The sequence below is a fragment of the Amblyomma maculatum genome, chromosome 4 (genome assembly GCF_055883805.1).
Source record: "Amblyomma maculatum isolate TAMU_Amacu chromosome 4, ASM5588380v1, whole genome shotgun sequence".
In the NCBI taxonomy this organism is placed as follows: Eukaryota; Metazoa; Arthropoda; class Arachnida; order Ixodida; family Ixodidae; genus Amblyomma; species Amblyomma maculatum.
The window spans coordinates 140896457-140904005 of NC_139347.1; positions in this window are offsets into that span (position 1 = coordinate 140896457).

Sequence of the window (7549 nt, forward strand, 5' to 3'; positions counted from 1 at the left end):
CACCTAACTTTCTGCCGCCCCCTGCTACGCTTTCCTTCCCTTGGAATCCAGTTTGTTACCCTCAGCGACCATCGGTTATCCTCTCTTCGCACTACATGTCCTGCCCATGTCCATTTCTTCTTCTTAATTTCCACTAGAATGTCGTTAACTTGAGTTATTTCTCTGACCCACTCTGCACGCTTTCTAGCTCTTAATGTTACCCCTACCATTTTTCGTTCAGTAGCCCTCTGGGTTGTCCTCAACTTAAGTAGAACTCTCTTGGTTAGCCTCCACGTTTCAGCCCCATAGGTGAGTACAGGCAAGATGCAACTGTTGTATACTTTCCTCTTGAGCAGAAAGTTAGGTGGGCGGATGAGATTAAGAAGTTCGCAGGGGTCAAGTGGATGCAGCTAGCACAGGACCGGGTTAAGTGGAGAAATATGGGAGAGGCCTTCGCCCTGAAGTGGGTATAATCAGGCTGATGATGATGATATATATATATATATATATATATATATATATATATATATATATAAATTTTATTTTTATTTTAGGGGGGGAGGGCAGTTTGAAGAGGACAATGTTTAATAATAAGTTAATAACGCCGGAACAAAGCCAGTTTGGCTACCTGTAAAGGGACGAATGGGCATTTATCAAGACTCGATTTTCGAGCAACGTTAATGCGCGAATTTGGTTGCACTGTTTCAAACGGCACCGTTGCAGTCGATGAGGAACTTTTCGTATGGGTCTGTGTGTATTGAACGGAAGGCGGATTGTTGAATACGGCCTGGAACAACCGTGCGAGAAGCGTGTGTTTGCTCACACGGGTTCGAACCGTGACAATATTATCCGATTCCCGGCTGTCAAATACCGCAAGCCTGGCTCCCGACGCACCCTCTCTGTGGTACAGGCAGCGTGCAGTTCGTGTGTAGCTGTATTGTGGCAGTGAGGAAAAAGTATAGTCCTGAAGAATAATATAATGTAAGCAATTAAATGCCCATTATAGTTTTAGCATCCACACGAGTTGCCATATGACTGCAAAGGAAAGTTATAAAGTTCTTTCAGAAACTGAGTTGAAAGAAAGTCAATCCTATCAGTGGTTCGAACGCAGGACTTTACCACCTTTCCAGAGCGGTTGCTTTGTCAACTAAGCAAATGAAACGGTGATTGATAATTGATGAACACTTCAATGTCAGACAGGTGTTTATCCAATGATTAGGATAATTCTGCAAGGTGACGCGCTTTTATCACGAAGGACTAATTACTCATTGACATCCACCCAAGTGCAGCCATATGGCTACAAAGCAAAGCTAAAAGCTTCGTAGCCATAAGGTTACGCTTTAGTTTATGCTAAATTGGCTTCCTATTAAAAATGGATTGAACTCAATGCTTTTTTTTATTTAAGAATATACTTTATGCAACGGGTCAGTTTCAGTCTACAAAGTGTAGTCTCCAAACTTGAACCTGGTAGGGCGAACTATACGTAAAGGTGCCGGCCTTTGTCAGGCCGCAGTTACTCAACTTTTAGCGGTCGCCCCTTTTTCTCTTTCAAGAGGAAATAAAGTTTTGGTTTGATTTCACTAATTGCTCACTTACTACAAATCTATTTCACCTCCAGATATTCTCCGGAGTGTCGGATTTCAGTGAGGTGGTTTTGTTCCTTACTTTGAGAGTAATCCTCTAAACGCAAAGCGGAGTTACCACTGATGCCCTAGCCGAGCTGAGCGGCCATTTAGAGTCCCATCCCTAGTTCAGTAAAGTTTGGTTATTTTTTTAGTTGGCATCCCAGTAGCTCGAAAGTTCCAGAAAGGACATGAGCTCTTCCCGAGGTCATTTCCTCTTCTTCAAAATTTACCAGCTCTAACATCAGCGCGAGTCTTTTGAAGCAGACTAGAAGGAAATGTCGCCCACATGGAGCTCAGAGCCGGATTTCTGAGCAGTCAGCTGGTTTGAAATTACAGTTGAAGAAAGCACTTTTCGCTTTTCATCTTGATTTCCTCTCCGCGAAGAAAGAGCCTGCCCCTGCTTCTATCCCGTTTCTGCGTGTGTGGCAGATGCCACAATCCACGCCAACCTTATGAAATGAAAACGCGGTCCACGGGAGCAGGGACCTGCGGCGCCAGTGAGTGATGTGCGTTCGCGGCAGAGAACGTAATCCGATTTGCTGACGCAGCACAACAAATGTCGGCGCCCTTTCGTTCGTTGCCGGGGTCAGAAGCGCCTCTCCCATGCCCGCTCAGCAGGTCGAGGAGTCTTCTGCCGAGAAATCACGCCTGACTCGACTCTCTGTGAAGTGTGAGCGAAGTCCCTTTACATTTGATGACTAGGAGGGGGGGAGTTCCACCACGCAGCTATAGGTACGCCTGGTGCACGCAAAGTACTGAGGCATTTAGACTTATTAAATGGGCCCTCAAGCGTTTTTTTGTTTTTCGACTCAGGCTTTCACGCTTGCCGCATGGTCTTCGTAAACAAAGGGAAGGCAGCGATGTGTTTGTCCCCTTCTCTCGTTTAGGCCTGGTGCCGTTGCGCTACACAACCTAAACTATGTCTGACCAACTCGCCCTTCTTCTTGAAAACATAAAATCGCGCAGTCTAGAGAGAGATGGACAAAGAAGCGACAACACAGCTCTGATGAACTGCACAAGATAAACTACCATTAGCCCGCTCTTCTCCAACCTTGAAATAGTCCTCTAGTTCATGTTGTACAGGAAGAGTCGAAACTGTTTGTCATGCGCGACCGATCGTGCGTCATCTTGCTGCCTTTTTTACCTTCTACTAAGTGGAGAAATTCATTTTCTCTACTGCGAATCAGGAATCATGCTACTGCAACAAGCGCTAGAAAAGAACAGCGGGAGACGGGGAAATGTGCCGTTTTAGGTTTAGACAGAAGACTCAAGCTAAAGTTGAAGCAAACCGTTGTGGGTTCTTGATCTGCTCAAAGACTGGTATGTGTTCTGTACTTCGCGCTCCTGCCCTCCTGTCACAACGGTACACTTAAATCAGGGAGCTAGAAGAAATGCACAAACTTCGATCTGATTTTCTTCCCTTTTTCTTTTCTTCGTAAAGGTAACAGGCGTCAAAGTCTTAAAGTGCGCTGTCCAAGTCACGACGGCAGTGATGAAGGCAAGATTCGTTAATAGCAGAGCTGAGAATAGCTGAGTGTGAGATGTGTACTGTGAAATAACCCTGCAGATATCAGTTCCTGACGCCCTCCTATTGAGCTAGAGGTGAGGTATTTCCCATGCGATCAGAAGCCAGGGATTTCCCGCTCTTCTACTTAGACGTCTGATTTGATGTGCACCAGACCAGCCGTCTATCACGATAGTTCATGACGTTCGCTTTTGTAGATGAGGGCCCATATTTTTCGGATCAAACAGGGTTCTGCTCCATTTTCGCATCTTGGCCAAATTTGTTACGATTATATCGATTCTGTTTATACCCGAGGAAACAGAGAAGAACGGAAAGATAAGGAGGTTAATCAAATGATCCTCAGTTTGCTAATATTTATTGACGAGAAACAAAAAAGAGTAAAAGGAAAGGAAAACAATAGTGATTATAATTTGCGTGAGTGTACAGGCCGGTAATGTAATGGTACATGGGGATGCTCAATGTCCTTCGCATTGTGCAGTCGCCCTAATGCCACCAGCGTCTGAAGACGTTCGAGTAATGAGCATTATCTCATTGATTTGCCAGGAATTTAAACGAATGAAATTAAAATGAGTTGCACAAATGCACAACACGCCGTCGAGCACCACCCGGCAGAACAATTACGATCACATTATTGACGTATACGATGCGCCGTTTTCGATACTTTTCATCATGAAAATCATTTGGTAGCACTCAAATTTGCCTGTAACTACCCCTTTCTGAGTTAACATGCCCCCTGCTCCCTCTAAGAAACGCCCCAATGCGGAATCGGGTTCATTTGGGGGGCTTCAGTGGTCCAGGATGCGGCCACTAATTCCATATGTTTACGTTTTAACTAGCAATTCGCAGTATTCAATGTTTATCTTTTATTTAAATGTATTTTTAATTTATACCACCACCCATAGGGTTACATTTCTAACCTAAATCGGACTACAACTGTGCCGGGTAAGAATGCTCGTCTGGTGGGAGTATATATAGCAGGGTAGAGAGTATATATATATATATATATATATATATATATATATATATATATATATATATATATATATATATATATATATATATATATATATATATATTTCATGCTAAAAGCCGCCATCTTGGATTTGAGATTACGGAACTATGCTGCCATTTCGGCTCACGACGTCATAGGCACGTGGTTCTGCTTCCAACCTCAATATTGGACTATGACATCATCATCAGCACTAGAACTGGGCCGTCATCTTGAATCCCTGACTTGAAAATGTGCACGCCCATCGACTTGCTAAGTGCACGGACATCAAATCTAGAAATGTGAGAACTTTGAAAAACGGCTAATCCTAAATTGGTAGATGTTGTCCTGCGTGTAAGGAGCTGTGAATACTGGATTTTTATGAGACAAAAGGCGAAAGGAAGGTCGACGATGGGCTCGGTCAGGTCGGTGAGCTCCTGAGGTTCCTCGGCTCACGCTGAGGAATCTCAGGAGGATGAGGACACTATGCATAGGGACACGACAAGAGTTATGACCACCGCTGTCTATAGAGCGTGGACAGGCCACACGCAGGCGTACTCGCATGGGGGCACAATAAGCGCGTAATGTCGATTGACATTGACGGCGGCTTTTCTGGAATCATTCTTGAGGCGAAAGCACCTTCTTGGGAGAGCCGCATTGGCTTGGCGGCTGTCGAACTGCCGCGAATAGTTTGCTGTAGGACGACACTCTAGTATTTTATACGCAGGCAGATTTCAGGCGAGGCACCATGTGGCTCGTTGCAATTGGCACAGATAAGAACCTGTGATTTGATGGATTGAGCTTTGTGAGCTTCAGCACAACAGGAGAACATACTCTCGCACGTCACACGCCGGGCCTAATTTTATGCATTTGTGGCACTGCAGGAACTGTGGTATAAAGTGTTTAAGGCTGGAGGAGCGGTTGCTTCGAGTCCCGCCATCGCACGCCCGACCGGAGGATAGAGTACTGGAGTCCCCCACCCGGTCTCTCGGGTTTCACGGAAGTGTGCGCTTGACGTAACCTCCGTACATTTACCCTGATGCGCACTTCGTGGACCAAATCCACATTTAAACGTACTTCGCGGTCTTCAAAGATAGTTAATCGCCATCTTGTTTCACATAGCGGACCTTCGCAGCAGCAGCAGCCGTAACTTTAACAGGCCTCTTCATATAAAGGGCTACATACTGGCTTTCACCACAGGAGGTTGATTTAAGATTGCCTGATGGCGGAAATAATAACTGACACTTCAGCACAAAGGTTTGGTCGATAACACTTGTCCTAAGCATTTTACTTTCTTGAATCCATTGGAAGTTCCTCGCGGCACCACAGATCGAACCCGACATCTCCCGAGTGCGAGGTGGATGGTCTGTAACAATGTCATCCGCTTAGATGGCCTTGTGGTTCGCTGTCCACATTGTATGGTGAAATGACCTACCTTTACATGTGACTGGAAGCTGTCGTCTTTGAACACAATTTTCCGCAGTTAAGCGGAAAAAGCGGAAGCAATGAAGTGTGTTCTTTTGCCGGTGTTATGTGTGTATGCGCATCACTTTTCTGGATAGTCTCGTATACATCGTAGATAAAGTCTGTAGAGTTCTCCACGTTGAGCAGGAAAACTGCATGCAGGCGTGCCCCTGAGTTCAGTGATGGCCCGCAGTTGTTCTACTAGAGCCGCCCGGTAAACGTCAACTAGTTACAGCGATATTTTCCAGCAAATTTGCTCGAACATATTTGACTGCATTAGGCACAAGGGCCTCGAGCTGCACAGGAACGGTCCTTTCAAGCAGCAGGTGTATAGCAGTGATGGTCACTCGGAAGTCGGCCCCACTAGCTTTCCCGACGAGGCCGAAGAGAAAGCTGGTCGGTTGCCCAAGAAGGTCGAGATCCATCTCCGTAGGTCCAGGAACGGCGCCCCCATGCTCTCACTCCGAAAGCACTGAAAACCAAAAAGCGAGCCATTAGAAAGAGGGATTTTCAAACAATAAAGCTGGACACAATAGTGAACGAAACGCATACTTTGTGCAAATTGCACAGTGGTGTTTTCAGGTAACTGATGACATTAAAAACCTTCTCGAAAGCTTGTTATTCACGATGTCGATCATGGAATAATTAAAACTAGGTTCAGCAGTTACATTGCATAAGTCAGATAAGTCAGAAGTAGAAAGCACGGCGGCGCATCACAGCTGTCTTATTGGCAATATTGCATCAATGACTAATGCTAACTCCTGCGCTATATACACAACGTCTTATGCCTAGAGTCGTGTACATATTTCAGATGGTTGCTGAGTTGTTGAACGAATGTTGTGAGTGTGAAAAAATGTAGGGCGGTCCTGCGTTGCATTGCCTTGACAAGTAACCCAAGGGACGAATTTTAATGTATGATAAATGACCTAGACAGGCCAAAGAGAATGATGGATTTAAAAGTTATTATGCAGAAACTAAAGTAATCTTTAGGAACCTCAGAATGAAACATCAATTTTCTATAGGCGTCTAGGCACAGGAAGGGACAAAGGGATACATTTAGTTAAGGCAGATAGTGACCGTACTTTCGGACAACGAGACTGAAATAGTCTTGAGAATAACAATGAGGTCGAGAGCATTTTTCTGCTACTCTCAGATAGTGAATGACAGTGTATATAAGTATCATTCGACGTAAAAATATGTAACTGCTGCATCTTATCGGTACTCACCTATGGGGTTGAAACGGGAAAGCTAACGAAGCGAATTAATCTTGAAATTGAGATCAGTACAGAGAACTATATCAAACGCAAAATGGTAGGTATAACGTTGAGAGATAGGAAACGTGCAGAGTGGGTCAAAGAATTAGCTCGAGTAACTGCATTCTAATGGTAATCGAGAAGAAGAAATGGTCATTGGCAGGATATGTAGTGCGAAAAGATCGGTAACCATGGTCACTAAGACTAACAAATTGAATTTCACGATAACGAAAGAGTAGCAGGAGGGGAGGATGGGGAGGGGAAGTTAGGTACGTGTCGCAGGTTTGCTACGATGAGCTAGCAGCAGTCGGCGCAGGAATGGCCGCGGAATAATGGATGATATGGGAGAGAGGCTTTTATCCTACACAGCATGTGCATACTAAGACTGAGTATAATAGCGCTTCATATTTTTAATAGCATGCTGTCCTTTCGTGCGAAAAAATGAACTGAAATATTTCTAATTTATAATATGTTATTATAATACAGTGGCCGATTCTATTAGGCGCTGTCTCTTCTCCTTTGTCAATGTGTAGTTCAAGCAACGAATGCAATGCAGCGCCATCTAGGCGTACGAGATGGGACACGAGCATGTGAACAAAAATGCTCCTTGTGGAACGAGTCGCCTTCCGCTCGCAGCTTTTTACCCTTCAGGAGTTAAATGTGGAATCTACGCTGTAGAGTGTACATGCCATGTTGCATGTTTTAGGCGTAACAC